A 24,443-nucleotide genomic window follows, 5' to 3' on the forward strand; every position below is an offset into this window, starting at 1 on the left:
CTTATTATTATTTGCTCGTTAGCTGATTATGCCATTTATATTAGTTTACCATGAGACATTTGTGTCACTTGCTTATGTGGTTAACTTGTGATCTTGCTGAAATTCTGGTTATGAGTTAGACATAGTTGCAACAACAAGATCAAACAGAGTTTGTCAAAGTTTTTCTTTCTCTTTCAGTTTGTCAACTGAGTTGCTTGAGGACAAGCAAGGTTTGAAGCTGGGGGAGTTGATACGTCTCCATCGTATCTACTTTCCCAACCTCTTTTGCCCATGTTTTGGACTCTAATTTGCATGATTTGAATGGAACTAACCTGGACTGACGATGGTTTCAGCAGAATTGCCTTGGTGTTGTTTTTGTGCAGAAATGAAAGTTCTGGAAACGTCCTGAAAATTTACGGAGAATATTTCTGGAAAATATTAAAAATACTTGCGCAAAGATCCAACGGAGGGGATGGGCCAGTGGGCCACAAGCCGTGTAGCCGCCACCCCCTGGTGACGGCTAGCAAGCTTGTGGGGCCCACGTGGCTCTGCCGCCCCCAAACTCAGCTCTATAAATTCACTTTCGTCCCAGAAAAAATCAAGAGAGAAGATTTTTTCGCGTTTGCGATACGGAGGCGCCGCCACATCCCGTTCTTCATCTAGAGGGCAGATCTGGACTCCGTTTTAGGCTCAGGAGAGGGGAAATAGTCTCCATCGTCATCATGAACGTTCTTCCCTCTCCAATTCCATGAAGCTCTTCATCGTTCGTGAGTATTCTATTCGTAGGCTCCCTGGGCTGTGATGAGTAGGATGAGATCTATCATGTAATCGAGTTAGTTTTGACGGGGATTGATCCCTAGTATCCACTATGTTTTGAGATTGATGTTGCTCCTACTTTGCCATGCTTAATGCTTGTCACTAGGGTCCGAGTGCCATGATTTCAGATCTGAAATTATTATGTTGTCACCAATATATGTGTGTTTTAGATCCGATCTTGCAAGTTGTAGTTACCTACTATGTGTTATGACCCGACAACCCCGGAGTGACAATAACCGGAACCACTCCCGGTGATGACCATAGTTTGAGGAGTTCATGTGTTCACCAAGTACTAATGCGTTGGTCCGGTTCTTTATTAAAAGGAGAACCTTAATATCTCGTAGTTTCCTTTTGGACCCCGCTGCCACGGGAGGGATGGACAATAGATGTCATGCAAGTTCTTTTCCCTAAGCACGTATGACGACACACGGAATGCATGCCTACATCACATTGACGAACGGGAGCTAGCCACATATCTCTCCGTGTTATAACTGTTGCATGATGAATATCATCCAAACAAATCACCGACCCATTGCCTACGAGTTTGTCCCACTGCTGCTGTTACTTGTCTTGCTCTGCTGCTGTTACTACTGTTGCTGTTGCTGTTACTTGCCTTGCTCTGCTACTGTTACTACTTTCTACTGCTATCACAACTACCGTTCCTTGCCACTGCTGCTACTCATTACACTGCTGCTACCTGCTACAATACTGGTTCGCACGACGTTGACGGGAAATAATATTTCCCGTCTACCGGCAACTTCTGCCGCCATTGATACAATCGTTAGGAATAGCCTGCCGTCAAGAGATCGTTTCTGACACCGTTGTTATCATACTACTTTGCTATTGATACTTTGCTTGCAAATACTAATCTTTCAGGTGTGGTTAAATCTGACACATTCAGCTACTAATACTTGAGAGTATCCTCTCACTTCCTGTCCGGCGAACCAACAAATTTGGGTTGAATAATCTACCCTCGCAAACTGCCTTGATCCCACGCGCTGGTGTGTCATTGCAAGACAATTTCTAATTGTTGAGCAATCAAGAATAGCATTTGTCTAGCCATTGCGAGAGATCTGCTAAATATGGGACAATGGGCTTGCAAACCGGTGGTGCTTGATACGTCCATTTTGCATCATGCTTTCATGTTGATATTTATCGCTTTATGGACTGTTATATTACTTTGTGGTACCATACTTATGCCTTTTCTCTCTTATTTTGCAAGGTTTATTTGAAGAGGGAGAATACCGGCAGCTGGAATTGTGGACTAGAAAAGGAGCAAGTCTGAGTCCTCTATTCTGCGCAACTCCAAATGCCTTGAAAATCAACGTGGAATTTTTTGGGATTATATAAAAAATACTTGGCGAAAGAAGTGCCAGAGGGGCGCTACCAGGGGCCCATAAGCCTGGTAGCCGCCGCCCCCCTGGTGGCGGCTACAGGGCTTGTGGGCACCCTGGCGGTCCACTGGCCCCCCTCTTTTGCTATATGAAGGGTTTCGTCCAGGAAAAAATCAGGGTGGAGGTTTTTCGTGGATTCTCCGCTGCCACGAGGCGGAACTTGAGCAAAACTAATCTAGAGCTTCGGCAGGATGATCCTGTCGGGGAAACTTCTCACCCGGAGGGGGAAATCGTCGCCATCGTCATCACCAACACTCCTCTCGTCGGAGGGAAGTCATCTCCATCAACATCTTCGTCAGCACCATGTCATGCCCAATATGCGACCCTATCCTCAATTTGGCACGAGGGCCTCGTCAGGGATAGAAGCGCATCTCGTCGTGTCGCAAGAATGGATATCGTTACAAGTACATGTACTGAAAAGAAGAGATATATGGAATTGGCTTACACTCACCACAAGCTACATGCGAGTCACATCAGTACATTACATAATCATCAAGAGTAAGAGCAGGGTCCGACTACGGACGAAAACAAACGACAAAAGAAGAACGACGTCCATCCTTGCTATCCCAGGCTGCCGGCCTGGAACCCATCCTAGATCGATGAAGAAGAAGCAACTCCAAATGAACAATCAATGCGCTCGCGTCAAATAACCTTTACTTGTACCTGCAACTGGTGTGTAGTAATCTGTGAGCCACAGGGGACTCAGCAATCTCATTTCCAAAGGTATCAAGACTAGCAAAGCTTAATGGGTGAGGCATGGTTAAGTGGTGAGGTTGCAGCAGCGACTAAGCATATATTTGGTGGCTAAACTTATGAGTACAAGAAATAAGAGGGGAAGATCTACGCATAACGGACGTGTCTACTGATGATCAAAAGAATGATCCTGAACACCTACCTACGTCGGACATAACCCCAACGTGTCCTCGATCGGAGTAAGAACTCTCGAAAGAGACAGTCACGGTTACGCACACAGTTGGCATGTTTTAATTAAGTTAACTTCAAGTTATCTAGAACCAGTGTGAAACAAATTTTCCACCTTGCCACATAACCATGGGCACGGCTTTCCGAAAGATTTAACCCTGCAGGGGTGCTCCAACTAGTCCATCACAAATTACCACAAGCCGCATAGAAATCCTCAATCACGAAGCTCGCGATCTCGTCGGATTCCCTAGTGGAAAACCTCAACTCCGAGATTACCCAAAGCATCACCGGAATCCCGATGCACAAGATATCTCGTCAAAGGTAAAACTAATCTAGCAAGGCCGCCCGGCATGTCGACGATCCCAATAGGAGCCATGTATCTCGTTCTCAGGACACGACGGATAAGCTACGCGCACGAGTGCCAAACCTCGAGTTTCCTCGCGGTGGCCCCGCACAGTGCTCTAGTTTGGACCAACACCATCAGCACTGGCCCTCCCTGTATTACGTAGAATTACTCCTCGGGTAGCGCTAACTCCCTATGCATTTCAATATTATCAAGTTATTATGTTGGGCAAATAGTACCAATGTTGGGCGTTGGGCCTTGCCAGACCAGCTTTAATCTAAAACGAATTATCAAGGGGGTCCCGATAACAACCCCGATCGTGTTAGGAGCGCTCGTTTATGGAACATAACACCGGTAGCCAAAACTAAGGGGGCAAAGGTGGAACAAAACACCAGGCTAGAAAGGCCGAGCCTTCCACCTTTTACCAAGTATACAAGTGCATTAAATTAAATAGCATTTAATATGGTGATATGACAAGGAACGCATGTTAACACATGGAAGCATCTGCACCTGCAACTAGCAACACTAACAACATGGTTAAGCAAGCGGTAACATAGTCAATCAGTGGTTTGCTAGGTTGAACAGGTTGAAGGTTATCATGGCATTGTTGAGAGGCTGATATTTAATATCTGGTAGGCAACGAGACATAAACGGTAGCAACGGTAAAACTAGCATGGCAATGATAGTAATGGTATCTGGGGAAATGGTCATCTTTCATGAGAGTCCGCTTGGAAGAAGAATGCCTCCGTGAAGCAGACGAACCGACGTAGTCGAACGGGTCCTCACATTCTGACACGCTTGCGGAACTCTATCGAGACGGAGCAACCGGAAACAAACATTAACACAAAATTCACCACACGATGCACAACATGATGCACAGCCTACTATGATGAATGAACAGGTTAAAATACAAGGCATGGCATGGCAATTCACCTCACACATACTTTACACATTAAGTGAAGCTCGATATGCAACGGGTTGCATATCGACGAAACTCCACATTTATTTATTAGTTCACTCCCGATTATTTACACCGCAATATTTAATTGTTGTTAACATGGCAAGGGTGTAGCGATGATCCTACATGGCATCCTAGATGGTTAACACGCGGAACAAAGAACGAGCTACGACACAAGAACACGCTACACAAGATATATGCCATGAATGCGGCATGCATGCAAGTTCATCAACATCACGGCAAGAAGGGAAAGAAGCAAGGTGTCACCACGGCGAGCGAGAGGGAACAATGACGGCAAGACGGAAACGATGCCACGGCAACGTTCCTATCCCGATAACTCGTCGAGATATCGTGCCAACGTATAGGGAGCGTGTGTGGGAAAGTTAAATAAAGATGGGGTGATCCCGGTTACCGGGTTCCCATGTGTCGGGGCACAACATAAGAGGAACACAACGTGCACGGGAAACATACGGTGCATACATACATACAACTCATACAACACATACGTTCGGTACACGACACGTCTCATCGGTATACTTTCAAAGCGTGCGAATCGGAGCTGTTCGGATCGGTGAAGGAGATCAATGATCGTCGTGGACGTCATGGAAGTAGTGGTCGTCGTGGTCATCGTGGAAGTCGAGGTACTCGGTCTCGTCGACGGTAGTCGTACTCTCGGCGTCGTGGTTCACGGTCTACGACGACGGTTGTCGAACTCGTTTCCGAAGATGGTCGGGTCGTCGAGGATGTCGTGGATCTCGTGAACTTGTTGGTTCCATGAAGGAGGGGGGTTTGGTGCACATGGCAACGGCAAGCGGCAGCAACACGCAAATGCGAGCGGAGGCCACGGCTACAAGCGGCAGCAACTAATATCTAGCAACTAGCAAACAACACCTAATCAACTAACACTAGCTAAGCAGCTAGCAAGCAGCAAAGCAAGAAACTATCTAGCAGGAGCAACAGCCAAATGCAAGAGCAACCAGCAACTAAGCTACTACAGCAGCAGCCGACAGTAAGCAACTAGCAAGCCATGACACGCAGCAGCCAGGCAGGCAACAGCAGGAAAATAGCAACAGCATGCAGCCTAGCAGCAACTAGCATTGGCTAGCATTAGCAGCAAAGCATCAGGCAGCAAGCAACAGCATCAAGCAGCTGCAGCTATGCAAAGGCAGCAACTAATAGTAGCAGCACACGACGACACCTACAGCAACACGCACGCACAACAACAGAGCAGCAGGCAGCAGAGCACATCAGCGGCTCGGCAGGGCAACAACAAAACAGCGGCAACACCACCAGCAGAACAGCGACAGGCGACGGCGAGGGGAGCAAGCGACAGCAGCGCTACAGCGAGCGCCCGACAACGCAGTGAGGCCGGCAGCGGCAAGCTCGCCAAGGGCGAGGCCAAGGCGGCGCGGCTGGCAGGAGGCTGAGGGCGACGGCGTGCTAGGCATGGGCCGCGGGCTCCTTGCAACAGACAACAGCAACAACGCGGGGCGAGCTCTCGTGAGAGGAGGCAAGGTCGAGGGGAGAGGGAGGCCGCGGCGGCGGGGCTGGCCACCGACGGGAGCGAGGGCGAGAGGCTAGGCACGGGGAGGAGATGGATCGGGACGAGGGGGCGGCTGCGCGAGGGGGAGGAAGAGGGGATCGGGCAGGAGGACGAAGGGGAAACGGCTGCGGGAGGAAGATGGGATCGGGGGATCCCTCGCTCGCTAGGGCAGGAGTGGAAAGGGGACTCGGACAGTTCGGCTGGGCCTGAGGTCTCTCCCTCTCTTATTTTTTTTCCTTTAAAAAAACAGAAAACTCCAACAAAAATGAAAAAGGTTTTTTTAACAAATTAGAAAAATGCTTTTGGCTCCCTTTTAAAAATAATATACCCCAACTATAAAATAGCTTGGGCGTTTTTCTCAAATGAATAAAATAAAATCTTTTCAAGAATTAAAAATTAAACCCTTTTACAAAAGAATAAAATTTAAACCCCTTTTGACAAGAGGATAAAATAAAACCTCTTTTATTTAAAGAATAAAAATAAAAGCGCTTTAAAAGAGAAAAGAAAATGAGACGGTTTTAAAATAAAACAAAAGGAGAAAATAAAGAAAACCCAAGGGGTTGCCCCCACATTTAATAAAATGATTTTCTTTAAAAGAAGACAAGTCTTTATTTTAAAAAATAGGGGTTAAAACGGAACTTTAGCAAAACCACAAAGAAAGAAATAAGAGGAGAGAGAGGGGGAACTACTATCGCTCTACGACTCGGTGATCACTCGAAGCACAACACTCAATACACCACACGCGATAGACGATGGAAGATGCCATGCATGATGCGACTATGCAAACTAAATGATGATGCAACAAAATAAAATAACCAGACGATGGAAACGGAATAAAGGAGAGAATCTCTGGAGCGTCGGTCTCGGGCTGTCACAACTCTCCTACACTACAAGAGGATCTCGCCCCGAGATCCAAGAATGAAAGGGGGAGAGAATGAGAAAGAACAAGAGGTAAAAACTTAGTCGCTTCTTTGACAAACGAGTGAAACCAACGATCCTTGAAAGTTGCAAAGAGATGAGGACTGATATGAGAAAGAAGCAAGAATTCACAGAAAATTTCGGCAGCACTTCGGTAGGAAAATGGGACAACAAATTCGAAAAGGTAGGAGAATTACACAATATACAAAACAAACAACTAAATAGAGCAAGGGAACACCTTGAACTTGATAGGACAACATGATTGACCAAAAAGAGCAACATCACAATGTCTCCTGGACACGAGAATATGAACTAGCTCATACTGAAGAAGAGAACAAAGAAAAGAATGAGAACTAGCATCACAATAGAATTGAAGAGCCTCCGGACAGAGAATTGACTTAGTAGTTGGAAAACCAACAACGAAAAGAACAAGATAGTAGTGGGCTTAGGAAGATCATCTCAACATATATGAGGTGACAACCAACCACTAAAAGAAACAAGGAAAGATTGGGAGCAACAAGAAATCAAAACTTCTTTCACCAAGAGGATACGTTGAGAACTTGGATTAATGACAAGCACCATGATAGCATAGTCCATAGGAAAAGCTTTAGGTGAAATCCAACCAAGATAGCTCAATGAAGAAATCATGGTTAGAAAATATCTCATGATCAAAGAATTGGTGGATTTAATTATCTCATTCTTGAAAGGAAAACTCTTAGAAACTCCTACACTAGAATGCTATAATACCACCTCAAAGGATAAAGGAAGAACAATTGCACATATAAATGCAAGAGAAAGGATACTTGAGGTTCTCCAACAAGAATCTTGAAGAACACTTGATAATGGATTGAAACCTTGAAGAACCACCATGAAGGACCTCCGTATACGAATGAATGATGCAAAGATATCAAGGTAGAAAAGAATAAGATTATGACCTTGCCAAGATTTAGAAGAAGCCTCACCAAGAGATAGTTGAGAAAACTTAGAACTCCGGAAAAGAAAAGATAAGAACACTTGAGAAAAGAATTGATATCATGAGCCGCTCCGGAAGAACAATTGAAATCTCTTGGAAGAAGGAAGAACAAGAATAAGAATTATGTTATGCTCATCCTTCATCAAGTTAACTTGATGACAAGGAACGGATTAAGCATGCAACTTATTCCTCTTGAAATGATCTTGAGGAGACAGAGAGATAAGCACCACTTGAAGCATAATTGAAGAAAGCACCGTTAAGAATTCACAATTGAATGGGAACACCACGAATCAATGGAGATACATGAGAATGAAGAGATCATAAGCCACCTAAGAGAAAACTTGAAGAAGGCACCAGATAAACGAGAGACGACGAAGAGACAACAATGGAGAAGAAATGAGGATGAAAGCTGAAAGCTGAGAACGAAGAATCTTCTGAAATGATGGCCTTCGGAGGATCGAGAAATAAAAACAACTCATAGAAGCACCGGATATCAAGAAGGGATCACTCATGATTGGAAAAAATAAGATGATGGCACAAAGCTGAAATGATGAATCTGCAAGAGAATAGACCAAGATTCGAGAAAAACACTCCTTCGAATTGCAAGCTGAGAATGATGACGAGAGCAACATCAAGAATAACTGAGACACTCCGGAATAAAGAAGAATGCAAGGTTGAGCCAATATGAGAATTAATTCAAATTGACCTTGAAGAAGGAATATGACTGATGAAAATCATACTTACGTCATAGTTGAGAAGAATGAAAGATCTCTGGAAAGATTGAAAAGCTATAACAGATCCTGGGGAAAACCTGTGGGTTATGGGGCCACTCGAAGAAACCACCGTTAGAAAAGATTGCTTAGAAGAGAGATATTGCAACGGTATGAAGAGAACTAGATGAGGTTAGCACCTCAAAATAATTACACAATTGAGAACAAGAAACTTCTGGGATAACTTCAACGCCCCGGAAAGAATAGAGATAAATGCCAACAGAAGACTAGATAAGAACTTCCAACACAGGAAAGAATTACAAGGACGAAAGGAATATGATGCACACGGACAACTGAATTAAATTCACGAGTAAGGATTGTTGGGGAACGTCGCATGGGAAATAAAAAATTTCCTACGCGCACGGAGATCTATCATGGTGATGTCCATCTATGAGAGGGGATGTGTGATCTACGTACCCTTGTAGACCGTACAACAGAAGCGTTAGTGAACGCGGTTGATGTAGTGAAACGTCCTCACGTCCCTCGATCCGCCCCGCGAACCGTCCCGCGATCAGTCCCACGATCTAGTGCCGAACGGACGGCACCTCCGCGTTCAGCACACGTACAGCTCGACGATGATCTCGGCCTTCTTGATCCAGCAAGAGAGATGGAGAGGTAGATGAGTTCTCGGGCAGCGTGACGGCGCTCCGGAGCTTGGTGATGATCTTGTCTCAGCAGGGCTCCGCCCGAGCTCCACAGAAACGCGATCTAGAGGAAAAACCGTGGAGGTATGTGGTCGGGCTGCCGTGGAAAAGTCGTCTCAAATCAGCCCTAAAACCTCCGTATATATAGGTGGGAGAGGGGGGGCCTTTCCTTGGGGCTCAAGGAGCCACAAGGGGGTCGGCCAAGCCAAAGGGGGGAAGGTCTCCCCCCCAAACCGAGTCCTACTTGGTTTGGTGGGTGGAGTCCTTCTTTTCTTTCCCACCTCCTCCTTTTTTTTCTTTTCTCTTTGATTTTCTTCCTATGGCGCATAGGGCCTTCTTGGGCTGTCCCACCAGCCCACTAAGGGCTGGTGTGCCACCCCAAAGTCCTATGGGCTTCCCCGGGGTGGGTTGCCCCACCCCCCCCCCCCCCCGGTGAACTCCCGGAACCCATTCGTCATTCCCGGTACATTCCCGGTAACTCCGAAAACCTTCCGGTAATCAAATGAGGTCATCCTATATACAATCTTCGTTTCCGGACCATTCCGGAAACCCTCGTGACGTCCGTGATCTCATCCGGGACACCGAACAACATTCAGTAACCAACCATATAACTCAAATACGCATAAAACAACGTTGAACCTTAAGTTTGCAGACCCTGCGGGTTCAAGAACTATGTAGACATGACTCGAGAGACTCCTCGGTCAATATCCAATAGCGGGACCTGGATGCCCATATTGGATCCTACATATTCTACGAAGATCTTATCGTTTGAACCTCAGTGCCAAGGATTCATATAATCCCGTATGTCATTCCCTTTGTCCTTCGGTATGTTACTTGCCCGAGATTCGATCGTCAGTATCCGCATACCTATTTCAATCTCGTTTACCGGCAAGTCTCTTTACTCGTTCCGTAATACAAGATCCCGCAATTTACACTAAGTTACATTGCTTGCAAGGCTTGTGTGTGATGTTGTATTACCGAGTGGGCCCCGAGATACCTCTCCGTCACACGGAGTGACAAATCCCAGTCTCGATCCATACTAACTCAACTAACACCTTCGGAGATACCTGTAGAGCATCTTTATAGTCACCCAGTTACGTTGCGACGTTTGATACACACAAAGCATTCCTCCGGTGTCAGTGAGTTATATGATCTCATGGTCATAGGAACAAATACTTGACACATAGAAAACAGTAGCAACAAAATGACACGATCAACATGCTACGTCTTTTAGTTTGGGTCTAGTCCATCACATGATTCTCCTAATGATGTGATCCCGTTATCAAGTAACAACACTTGCCTATGGCCAGGAAACCTTGGCCATCTTCGATCAACGAGCTAGTCAACTAGAGGCTTACTAGGGACAGTGTTTTGTCTATGTATCCACACAAGTATTGTGTTTCCAATCAATACAATTATAGCATGGATAATAAACGATTATCATGAACAAAGAAATATAATAATAACTAATTTATTATTGCCTCTAGGGCATATTTCCAACAGTCTCCCACTTGCACTAGAGTCAATAATCTAATTCACATCACCATGTGATTCCAACGAATCCAACACCCATATAGTTATGGGGTCTGATCACGTCTTGCTCATGAGAGAGGTTTTAGTCAACGGTTCTGAAACTTTCAGATCCGTGTGTTCTTTTACAAATCTTTATGTCATCTTATAGATGCTGCTACTATGTGCTATTCGGAAATAATCCAAATATCTACTCTACTATACGAATTCGTTTCACTACTCATAGTTATTCGGATTAGTGTCAAAGCTTGCATCGACGTAACCCTTTACGACGAACTCTTTAACCACCTCCATAATCGAGAAAAATTCCTTAGTCTATTTAGTTACTAAGGATAACTTTGACCGCTGATCAGTGATTCAATCCTGGATCACTCTGTGTACCTCTTAACAGACTTGCTGCAAGGCACACATCAGGTGCGGTACTCAGCATGGCATACTTTAGAGTCTACGGCTAAGGCATAGAAGACGACCTTCGTCTATTCTCCTTATTCTGCCGGGGTCGGGTTTTGAGTCTTACTCAAATTCACACCTTACAACGCAACCAAGAACTCCTTCTTTGCTGATCTATTTTGAACTCCTTCAAAAAACTTGTCAAGGCATGCATCTTGTTGAAACTTCTATTAAGCGTTTTGATCTATCTCCATAGATCTTGATGCTCAATGTTCAAGTAGCTCAATCCAGGTATTCCTTTGAAAACTCCTTTCAAACAACCTTGTATGCTTTACAGAAATTCTACATTACTTCTGATCCACAATATGTCAACCACATATACTTATCAGAAATTCTATAGTGCTCCCACTCCCTTCTTTGGAAATACAAGTTTCTCATAAACCTTGTACAAACCCAAAATCTTAGATCACCTCATCAAAGTGTACATTCCAATTCCGAGATGCTTGCACCAGTCCATTTAAGGATCGCTGGAGCTCGCATACTTGCTAGTATCTTTAGGATCGACAAAACCTCATGGTTGTATCTCATACAATGTTTGCTCAAGGAAACCGTCGAGGAAACAATGTTTTGAAATCCTACATGCAATATTTCATAAATAATGCAGCAACTACTAACATAAAATCTAACAGACTTTTAGCATCGCTACGAGTGAGAAAGTCTCATCATAGTCAACTATTTGATCTTGTCGGAAACATCTGTGCGACAAGTCGAGCTTTTCTTAATAGTGACTTATCGCTATCATCGTGTGTCTTCCTTTTAAAGATCCATCTTTACTCAATAGTCCTATGACCATCAAGTAGTTCTTCCAAAGTCTACACTTTGTTTTCATACATGGATCCTCTCTCGGATTTCATGGCTTCCAGCCATTTTTCGGAATCTGGGCCCACCATTGCTTTCTCCATAACTCGTAGGTTCACTGTTGCTCAACAACATGACTTCCAAGACAGGGTTACCGTACCACTCTATAGTAGTACGCGACCTTGTCAACCTACGAGGCTTTTAGTAACTTGATCCGATGCTCGATGATCACCACATCAGCTTTCACTTCAATTGGTGTAGGCGCCACGGGAACAACTTCCTGCGCCCTGCTACACACTGGTCGAAGTGATGGTTCAATAACCTCATCAAGTTCTACCACCCTCCCACTCAATTCTTTCGAGAGAAACCTTTCCTCGAGAAAGGATCCGTTTCTAGAAACAAACACTTTGCTTTTGGATCTGAGATAGGAGATGTACCCAACTGTTTTGGATATCCTATGAAGATGCATTTATCCGCTTTGGTTTTCGAGCTTATCAGACTGAAACTTTTTCACAGAAGTGTCGAAACCCCAAACTTTCAAGAAACGACAGTTTAGATTTCTCTAAACCTCAGTCTATACTGTGTCATCTCAACGGAAATACGTGGTGCCCTATTTAAAGTGAATGCGGTTGTCTCTAATGCTTAACCCATAAACGATAGTGGTAATTCGATAAGAGATATCATAGCATGCACCATACCAAATAGTGTGTGGCTATGACGTTCAGACACATCATCACACTATGATGTTCTAGGTGGCATGAACCGTGAAACAATTTCCACATTGTCTTAACTGCGTACCAAAACTCGTAACTCAGATATTCATTTCTATGATCATATCGTAGACAGTTTATTGTCTTGTTACGACGAACTTCACTCCGAAACAGAATTGAACTTTTCAATATTTCAGACTTGTGATTCATTAAGCAAATACTCTAGTATCTTACTCAAATCGTCATTGAAGTAAGAACATAATGATATCCACTACGTGCCTCAGCATCCGTTGGATTGCATACATCAAAATGTATCACTTCCAACAAGTTACTATCTTATTTCATCTCAATGAAAACAAGGCCTTGCTCATGTGGTATGATTTGCATGTCACTAGTGATTCAAAATCAAGTGAGTATGAAGATCCATCAGCATGGAGCCTCTTCATGCAATTTATACCAACATGACTCAAGCGGCAGTGCCACAAATAAGTGGTACTATTATCATTACCTCGTATCTTTTGGCACCAATATCATGAACATGTGTAACACTACGATCGAGATTCAATAAACCATTGAAGGTGATTATTCAAGAAAATAGAGTAACCATTATTTTCTTTAAATGAATAATCGTATTGCAATAAACACGATCCAATCATGTTCATGCTTAACGCAAGCACCAAATAACAATTATTTAGGTTTAACACCAATCCCGATGGTAGAGGGAGCGTGCGAGGTTTGATCATATCAACCTTGGAAACACTTCCATCACGTATCGTCACCTCGCCTTCAGCTAGTCTCCGTTTATGCCGTAGCTTTCATTTCGTGTTACTAATCACTTAGCAACCGAACCGGTATCCAATACCCTCATGCTACTAGGAGTACTAGTAAAGTACACATCAACATCATGTATATCAAATATACTTCTTTCGACTTTTGCCAGCCTTCTTATCTACCAAGTATCTAGAGTTGCTCCGCCTTAGTGACTGTTCCCCTCATTACAGAAGCACTTAGTCTCGGGTTTGGGTTTAATCTTGGGTCTCTTCATTAGTGCAGCAACTGTTTTGCCATTTCACGAAGTATCCCTTCTAGCCCTTGCCTTTCTTGAAACTTAGTGGTTTTACAAACCATCAACTATTGATGCTCCTTCTTGATTTCTACTTTCGCAGTGTCAAACATCGTGAATCGCTCAAGGATCATTGTATCTATCCTCGATATGTTATAGTTCATCACGAAGCTCTCACAGCTTGGTGGCAGTGACTTTGGAGAACCATCACTATCTCATCTGGAAGATTAACTCCCACTAGATTCAAGTGATTGTCGTACTCAGACAATCTGAGCACACGCTCAACGATTGAGCTTTTCTCCTTTACTTTGTGGACAAAGAATCTTGTCGGAGGTCTCGTACCTCTCAACAAGGGCACGAGCATGAAATCACAATTTCATCTCTTTAGAACATCACTTATGTTCCGTGACGTTTCAAAACGTCTTCGGTGCCTTGCTTCTAAGCCATTAAGTATTTTGCACTGAACTATCGTGTAGTCATCAGAAACGTGTATGTCGGATGTTCACAGCATCCACAGACGACGCTCGAGGTGCAGCACACCGAGTGGTGCATTAAGGACATAAGCCTTCTGCGCAGCAACGAGGACAATCCTCTTCAAAGTTTGCTACTATCAACTTTCAACTAAATTTTCTCTAGGAACATATAAAAATAGTAGAGCTATAGCGCAAGCTACATCGTAATTCGCAAAGACCATTAGACTATGTTCATGATAATTAGTTCAATTAATCATATTACTTAAGAACTCCCACTCAAAAAGTACATCTCTCTAGTCATTTGAGTGGCACATGATCCAAATCCACTATCTCAAGTCCGATCATCACGTGAGTCGAGAATAGTTTCAATGGTAAGCATCTCTATGCTAATCATATCAACTATACGATTCATGCTCGACCTTTCGGTCTCATGTGTTCCGAGGCCATGTCTGCACATGCTAGGCTCGTCAAGCTTAACCCGAGTGTTCTACGTGTGCAACTGTTTTGCACCCGTTGTATGTGAACGTTGAGTCTATCACACCTGATCATCACGTGGTGTCTCGAAATGAAGAACTGTCGCAACGGTGCACAGTCGGGGAGAACACTATTTCGTCTTGAAATTTTAGTGAGAGATCACCTCATAATGCTACCGTCGTTCTAAGCAAGATAAGGTGCAAAAAGGATTAACATCACATGCAATTCATAAGTGACATGATATGGCCATCATCATGCGCTTCTTGATCTCCATCACCAAAGCACCGGCACGATCTTCTTGTCACCGGCGTCACACCATGATCTCCATCATCATGATCTCCATCAACGTGTCGCCATCGGGGTTGTCGTGCTACTCATGCTATTACTACTAAAGCTACGTCCTAGCAATATAGTAAACGCATCTGCAAGCACAAACGTTAGTTTAAAGACAACCCTATGGCTCCTGCCGGTTGCCGTACCATCGACGTGCAAGTCGATATTAACTATTACAACATGATAATCTCATACATCCAATATATCACATCACATCGTTGGCCATATCACATCACAAGCATACCCTGCAAAAACAAGTTAGACGTCCTCTAATTTTGTTGTTGCATGTTTTACGTGGTGACCATGGGTATCTAGTAGGATCGCATCTTACTTACGCAAACACCACAACGGAGATATATGAGTTGCTATTTAACCTCATCCAAGGACCTCCTCGGTCAAATCCGATTCAACTAAAGTTGGAGAAACTGACACTTGCCATTCATCTTTCAGCAAAGGGGTTACTCGTAGCGATGACACCAGTCTCTCGTAAGCGTACGAGTAATGTCGGTCCAAGCCGCTTGAATCCAACAATACCGCGGAATCAAGAAAAGACTAAGGAGGGCAGCAAAACGCACATCACCGCCCACAAAAACTTTTGTGTTCTACTCGAGAAGACATCTACGCATGAACCTAGCTCATGATGCCACTGTTGGGGAACGTCGCATGGGAAACAAAAATTTTCCTACGCGCACGAAGATCTATCATGGTGATGTCCATCTACGAGAGGGGATGTGTGATCTACGTACCCTTGTAGACCGTACAGCAGAAGCGTTAGTGAATGCGGTTGATGTTGTGGAACGTCCTCATTTCCCTCGATCCGCCCGCGAACCGTCCCGCGATCAGTCCCACGATCTAGTGCCGAACGGACGACACCTCCGCGTTCAGCACACGTACAGCTCGACGACGATCTCGGCCTTCTTGATCCAGCAAGAGAGACGGAGAGGTAGATGAGTTCTCCGGCAGCGTGACGGCGCTCCGGAGGTTGCTGATGATCTTGTCTCAGCAGGGCTCCGCCCGAGCTCCGCAGAAATACGATCTAGAGGAAAAACCATGGAGGTATGTGGTCGGGCTGCCGTGGAAAAGTCGTCTCAAATCAGCCCTAAAACCTCCGTATATATAGGTGGGAGAGGGGGGGCCTTTCCTTGGGGCTCAAGGAGCCCCAAGGGGGTCGGCCGAGCCAAAGGGGGGAAGGTCTCCCCCCCAAACCGAGTCCTACTTGGTTTGGTGGGTGGAGTCCTTCTTTCCTTTCCCACCTCCTCCTTTTTTTTTCTTTTCTCTTTGATTTTCTTCCTATGGCGCATAGGGCCTTCTTGGGCTGTCCCACCAGCCCACTAAGGGCTGGTGTGCCACCCCAAAGGCCTATGGGCTTCCCCGGGGTGGGTTGCCCCCCCCCCCCCCGGTGAACTCCCGGAACCCATTCGTCATTCCCGGTACATTCCCGGTAACTCCAAAAACCTTCCGGTAATCAAATGAGGTCATCCTATATACAATCTTCGTTTCCGGACCATTCCGGAAACCCTCGTGACGTCCGTGATCTCATCCAGGACTCCGAACAACATTCAGTAACCAACCATATAACTCAAATACGCATAAAACAACGTCGAACCTTAAGTGTGCAGACCCTGCGGGTTCGAGAACTATGTAGACATGACTCGAGAGACTCCTCGGTCAATATCCAATAGCGGGACCTGGATGCCCATATTGGATATTACATATTCTACGAAGATCTTATCGTTTGAACCTCAGTGCCAAGGATTCATATAATTCCGTATGTCATTCCCTTTGTCCTTCAGTATGTTACTTGCCCGACATTCGATCGTTAGTATCCGCATACCTATTTCAATCTCGTTTACCGGCAAGTCTCTTTACACGTTCTGTAATACAAGATCCCGCAATTTACACTAAGTTACATTGCTTGCAAGGCTTGTGTGTGATGTTGTATTACCGAGTGGGCCCCGAGATACCTCTTCGTCACACGGAGTGACAAATCCCAGTCTCGATCCATACTAACTCAACTAACACCTTCGGAGATACCTGTAGAGCATCTTTATAGTCACCCAGTTACGTTGCCACGTTTGATACACACAAAGCATTCCTCCGGTGTCAGTGAGTTATATGATCTCATGGTCATAGGAACAAATACTTGACACGCAGAAAACAGTAGCAATAAAATGACACGATCAACATGCTACGTCTTTTAGTTTGGGTCTAGTCCATCACATGATTCTCCTAATGATGTGATCCCGTTATCAAGTAACAACACTTGCCTATGGCCAGAAAACCTTGGCCATCTTCGATCAACGAGCTAGTCAACTAAAGGCTTACTAGGGACAGTGTTTTGTCTATGTATCCACACAAGTATTGTGTTTCCAATCAATACAATTATAGCATGGATAATAAACGATTATCATGAACAAAGAAATATAATAATAACTAATTTATTATTGCCTCTAGGGCATATTTCCAACAAGGATGACAAGAATGAACAAATATGACACGAAGCTCCTGAGAATCTTCACGATGAATCACCGGTTACGAAAGAAAGAAGAGATAGCGGAAGCATCACTGAAATGAAATGCAGTTGGATGAAATCCAATCACTGAAGAAAAAGGGCGGGAGGGCGGGGAAAAACAAAGACGACTTGGGACAGATGAGACGAACTCCGGATGGAATGAGAGAACGATCTTGCAAAATTGGAGAGGATTGAGTTCAGTGAAGAGAACCACACCGGTTGGAAAAGAATTAACATGACGACTCCGGTTGACAAGAATTCATAAGACAATTGATTAAGCAAAAGGATTAGCATTCACATAAAAATATGAGAACACCTCTTGGAAAGGCCTGAAATCACCACTTGACATCGAAGCAACTTGAATTACCATATTCCAACAAAACAAGGGTGAGGCTTATGAAACAAGCCAGAACAAACTCATGAGAAAGATTTCGTCTGATATTTTCGTGGACAGGAATCCATTAGATGTCGAACCCCAACCTAACATCATGCATTTGTTGGAAGATTGTCCTATAAGCAACTACTTGAATTCCCACCTAAGAATTCCCGAAATATCTGGTCATGCAATCTGGTACACGGATACAAGGAGTAATAACACACAACTCCTATACTAACCCGTCACCTGTATCACATCCGTCAACACACAACCAGAATCTCGGACCTTCATCTACAACAGACCCTCGTGATCACAACGATACAAAGTATGGCAGTACTCCTGAACAATCTGCACCAGTACTGGGGACATCGGGGTTATCTCGCCACTACTAGTATTGAAGCAATTACGAACATCCTTCGTTCTCAGATATTAAGAAATCTGAATGATAACGATGTGCTCAAGAATCCCCTAGAGCTCAACTCCCGTGAGACTTAGAGCAGATAGGAGGCACCAAGACAGAACTCCATCACATCGACATCATATAGATTCCAACAATATCCGCGTGATCGTAAAAAAAAAATTTGAGTAAGAAGAGGAGTAGAGTAAATTATTACTTCAAGATTCCTCACCAGATCATAGAAGAGGAGAAAAAAGAATCCTACTCTCCGATATATAACTAAGACTCTAAGCAGTTTTTCACTAGACTCGACTCGGCCAAGTTCGATCAATCAAGGGGGCTCCTAGGTCGGTACTGCTCTGATACCAACTTGTCACACCCAAGATGCGACCCTATCCTCAATTTGGCACGAGGGCCTCGTCAGGGATAGAAGCGCATCTCGTCGTTTCGCAAGAATGGATATCGTTACAAGTACATGTACTGAAAAGAAGAGATATATGGAATTGGCTTACACTCGCCACATGCTACATCAGAGTCACATCAGTACATTACATAATCATCAAGAGTAAGAGCAGGGTCCGACTACGGACGAAAACAAATGACAAAAGAAGAACGACGTCCATCCTTGCTATCCCAGGCTGCCGGCCTGGAACCCATCCTAGATCGATGAAGAAGAAGCAACTCGAAATGAAAAATCAACGCGCTCGCATCAAATAACCTTTACCTGTACCGGTAACTAGTGTTGTAGTAATCTGTGAGCCACAGGGGACTCAACAATCTCATTTCCAAAGGTATCAAGACTAGCAAAGCTTAATGGGTGAGGCATGGTTAAATGGTGAGGTTGCAGCAGCGGCTAAGCATATATTTGGTGGCCAATCTTACGAGTACAAGAAATAAGAGGGGGACGATCTACGCATAACGGACGTGTCTACTGATGATCAAAAGAATGATCCTGAACACCTACCTACGTCGGACATAACCCCACCGTGTCCTCGATCGGAGTAAGAACTCTCGAAAGAGACAGTCACGGTTACGCACACAGTTGGCATGTTTTAATTAAGTTAACTTCAAGTTATCTAGAAACAGTGTTAAACAAAGTTTCCACGTTGCCACATAACCGCGGGCACGACTTTTCGAAAGATTTAACCCTGCAGGGGTGCTCCAACTAGTCCATCACAAATTACCACAAGCCGCATAGAAATCCTCAATCGCGAAGCTCGCGATCTCGTCGGATTCCCTAGTGGAAAACCTCAACTCTGAGATTACCCAAAGCATCACCGGAATCCCGATGCACAAGAAATCTCGTCAAAGGTAAAACTAAGTCAGCAAGGCCGCCCGGCGTGTCGACGATCCCGATAGGAGCCACGAATTTGGTCTCAGGACACGACGGATAAGCTACGCGCACGAGTGCCAAACCTCGAGTTTCCTCGCGGTGGCCCCGCACAGTGCTCTGGTTTGGACCAGCACCATCAGCACTGGCCCTCCCTGTATTACGTAGAATTACTCCTCGGGTAGCGCTAACTCCCTATGCATTTCAATATTATCAAGTTATTATGTTGGGCAAATAGTACCAATGTTGGGCCTTGCCAGACCAGCTTTAATCTAAAACGAATTATCAAGGGCGTCCCGATAACAACCCCGATCGTGTTAGGAGCGCTCGTTTATGGAACATAACACCGGTAGCCAAAACTAAGGGGGCAAAGGTGGAACAAAACACCAGGCTAGAAAGGTCGAGCCTTCCACCTTTTACCAAGTATACAAGTGCATTAAATTAAATAGCATTTAATATGGTGATATGACAAGGAACCCATGTTAACACATGGAAGCATTTGCACCTGCAACTAGCAACGCTAACAACATGGTTAAGCAAGCGGTAACATAGCCAATCAGTAGTTTGCTAGGTCGAACAGGTTGAAGGTTATCATGGCATTGTTGAGAGGCTGATATTTAACATGTGGTAGGCAACGAGACATAAACGGTAGCAACGGTAAAACTAGCATGGCAATGATAGTAATGGTATCTGGGAAAATGGTCATCTTGCCTGAGATCACGCTTGGAAGAAGAATGCCTCCGTGAAGCAGACGAACCGACGTAGTCGAACGGGTCCTCACATTCAAACACGCTTGCGGAACTCTATCGAGACGGAGCAACCGGAAACAAACATCAACACAATATTCACGACACGATGCACAACATGATGCACAGCCTACTATGATGCATGAACAGGTTAAAATGCAAGGCATGGCATGGAAATTCACCTCACACAAACTCTACACATTAAGTGAAGCTCGATATGCAACTGGTTGCATATCGACGAAACTCCACGTTTAATTATTAGTTCACTCCTGATTATTTACACCGCAATATTTAATTATTGTTAACATGGCAAGGGTGTATCGATGATCCTACATGGCATCCTAGACGGTTAACACGCGGAAGAAAGAACGAGCTACGACACAAGAACACGCTAGAAGGAAAAGAAGCAAGGTGTCACCACGGCGAGCGAGAGGGAACAATGACGGCAAGACGGAAACGATGCCACGGCAACGTTCCAATCCCGATAACTCGTCGAGATATCGTGCCAACGTATAGGGAGCGTGTGTGGGAACGTTAAATAAAGATGGGGTGATCCCGGTTACCGGGTTCCCATGTGTCGGGGCACAACATAAGAGGAACACAACGTGCACGGGCAACATACGGTGCATACATACATACAACTCATACAACACATACGTTCGGTACACGACACGTCTCATCGGTATACCTTCGTAGCGTGCGAATCGGAGGGGTTCGGATCGGTGAAGGAGATCAACGATTGTCGTGGACGTCATGGAAGTAGTGGTCGTCGTGGTCGTCGTGGAAGTCGAGGTACTCGGTCTCATCGACGATAGTTGTATTATCGGCGTCGTGGTTCACGGTCTTCGGCGACGGTTGTCGAACTCGTTTCCGAAGATGGTCGGGCCGTCGAGGATGTCGTGGATTTCGTGAACTTGTTGGTTCCATGAAGGAGGGGGGTTTGGTGCACGCGGCGACGACAAGCGGCAGCAACACGCAAATGCGAGCGGAGGCCACGGCTACAAGCAGCAGCAACTAATATCTAGCAACTAGCAAACAACACCTAATCACCTAACACTAACTAAGCAGCTAGCAAGCAGCAAAGCAAGCAACTATCTAGCAGGAGCAACAGCCAAATGCAAGAGCAACCAGCAACTAATCTACTACAGCAGCAGTCGAGAGTAAGCAACTAGCAAGCCATGGCACGCAGCAGCCAGGCACGCAACAGCAGGCAAATAGCAACAACATGCAGCCTAGCAGCAACTAGCATTGGCAAGTATTAGCAGCAAAGCATCAGGCAGCAAGCAACAACATCAAGCAGCTGCAGCTATGCAAAGGCAGCAACTAAGAGCAGTAGCACATGGCGACACCTAAGCAACACGCACGCACAGCAACAGAGTAGCAGGCAGCAGAGCATAGCAGCGGCTCGGTAGGGCAGCAGCAAAACAGCGGCAACACCACCAGCAGAACAGCGACAGGCGACGGCGAGGGGAGCAAGCGGCAGCAGCGCTACGGCGAGCGCCCGGCAACGCAATGAGGCCGGCGGCGGCAAGCTCGGCAAGGGCGAGGCCAAGGCGGCGCAGCCGGCAGGAGGCTGAGGGCGACGGCGTGCTCGGCTAGGGCCGCGGGCTCCCTGCAACAGACAACAGCAACAACGCGGGGCGAGCTCTCGCGAGAGGAGGCAAGGTCGAGGGGAGAGGGAGGCCGCGGCGGCGGGGCTGGCCACCGGCGGGAGCGAGGGCGAGAGGCTAGGCACGGGGAGGAGACGGATCGGGACGAGGGGGAGGCTGCGCGAGGGGGAGGAAGAGGTGATCGGGCAGGAGGACGAGGGGGAAACGGCTGCGGGAGGAAGATGGGATCGGGGGATCCCTGGCTTGCTAGGGCAGGAGTGGAAAGGGGACTGGGCCAGCTCGGCTGGGCCTGGGGTCTCTCCCTCTCTTTTTTTTTTCCTTTAAAAAAAACAGAAAACTCCAACAAAAAAGAAAAAGGTTTTTTTAACAAATTAGAAAAATGCTTTTGGCTCCCTTTTAAAAATAATATACCCCAACTATAAAATAGCTTGGGCATTTTTTTCAAACGAATAAAATAAAATCTTTTGAATAATTAAAAACTAAACCCTTTTACAAAAGAATAAAATTTAAACCCCTTTTGACAAGAGGATAAAATAAAACCTCTTTTATTTAAAGAATAAAAATAAAAGCGCTTTAAAAGAGAAAAGAAAATGAGACGGTTTTAAAATAAAACAAAAGGAGAAAATAAAGAAAACCCAAGGGGTTGCCCCCACATTTAATAAAATGATTTTCTTTAAAAGAAGACGAATCTTTATTTTAAAAAATAGGGGTTAAAACGGAACTTTTGCAAAACCACAAAGAAAGAAATAAGAGGAGAGAGAGGGGGAACTACTATCGCTCTACGACTCGGTGATCACTCGAAGCACAACACTCAATACACCACACGCGATAGACGATGCAACATGCCATGCATGATGCAACGATGCAAACTAAATGACGATGCAACAAAATAAAATAACCAGACGACGGAAACGGAATAAAGGAGAGAATCTTTGGAGCGTCGGTCTCGGGCTGTCACACACCATCTCCTCTCCAAACCCTAGTTCATCTCTCGTAACCAATCTCCGTCTCGCGACTCCGATTGATACTTGTAAGGTTGCTAGTAGTGTTGATTACTCTTTGTAGTTGATGCTAGTTGGATTACTTGGTGGAAGATTTTATGTTCAGATCCTTGATGCTACTCATTACACCTCTGATCATGATTATGTTTATGCTTTGTGAGTAGTTACTTTTGTTCCTGAGGACATGGGATAATTCATGCTGATAATAGTCATGTGGATTTGGTATTCGTTCGGTATTTTGATATGTTGTATGTTGTCTTTTCCTCTAGTGGTGTTATGTGAACGTCGACTACATAACACTTCACCATCTTTGGGCCTAGAGGAAGGCATTGGAGAGTAGTAAGAAGATGATGGGTTGCTAGAGTGACAGAAGCTTAAACCCCAGTCTATGTGTTGCTTCGTAAGGGGCTGATTTGGATCCACTAGTTTAATGGTATGGTTAGACGTTGTCTTAATTCTTCTTTCGTAGTTGCGGATGCTTGCGAGAGGGGTTAATCATGAGTGGGATGCTTGTCCAAGTAAGGGCAGTAGCCAAGCGTCGGTCCACCCACATATCAAACTATCAAAGTAACTAACGCGAATCACATGAACGTGATGAAATTAGCATGACAGAAATTCCCGTGTGTCCTCAGGAGCGCTTTTCCTCCTATAAGACTTTGTTCAGGCTTGTCCCTTGCTACAAAATGGATTGGGCCACTTTGCTGCACCGTTGCTACTACTTGTTACTTGTTACTTTTCACTTGCTGCGTTTCACCTCACTACACCATCACTTGTTACCGCTACTTTTAGTGCTTGCAGTTATTAACTTGCTGAAAACCGTTTATCAGAGCCTTCTGCTCCTCGTTGGGTTTGACACTCTTACTTATCGAAAGGACTATAATTGATTCCCTATACTTGTGGGTCATCATTGCTGCGCCGCCGGTTGCGTGGGGGTGCTCGGCGAGGAGGCTCCATGCGAAAGCCAAGACGGCACGGCGTCTGCGGATGTCATTTTTCCTCCCTGCGGATCGTTTTGGAGCCCATCCTTGCCCAGCACCTTCGGATCAGGGACTCTTAAGCGAGTCGGATGACGACGTCGTTCTTCCATCCCACTCTACCCCCTTGGGAGCGTTGCCTTGAGGGTCACTGGCCTCTTTCGTGCTTCCCAGAGCTGGACACACACGACATCGGGGTCGCTAGGTGCTCGACTGGAGATGAGGTTGGCATGACTTCTCGTGTGGTTACGATGGCGGCTCCGGGCGGAGTTGGTTTGATGTTGAGTTTCGATAGTCGGTCTCATCCGACGTGTCCGAGGGGTTGTCGCGCCTCACTTTGTCTTCCTGGAGTCGGAGCTGTCTGATAGTTGACGCGTGCGGTTGACTGTTTGGCAGTGGCTAACGTG

This window comes from Hordeum vulgare, chromosome 3H (genome assembly GCF_904849725.1).
Source record: "Hordeum vulgare subsp. vulgare chromosome 3H, MorexV3_pseudomolecules_assembly, whole genome shotgun sequence".
In the NCBI taxonomy this organism is placed as follows: Eukaryota; Viridiplantae; Streptophyta; class Magnoliopsida; order Poales; family Poaceae; genus Hordeum; species Hordeum vulgare.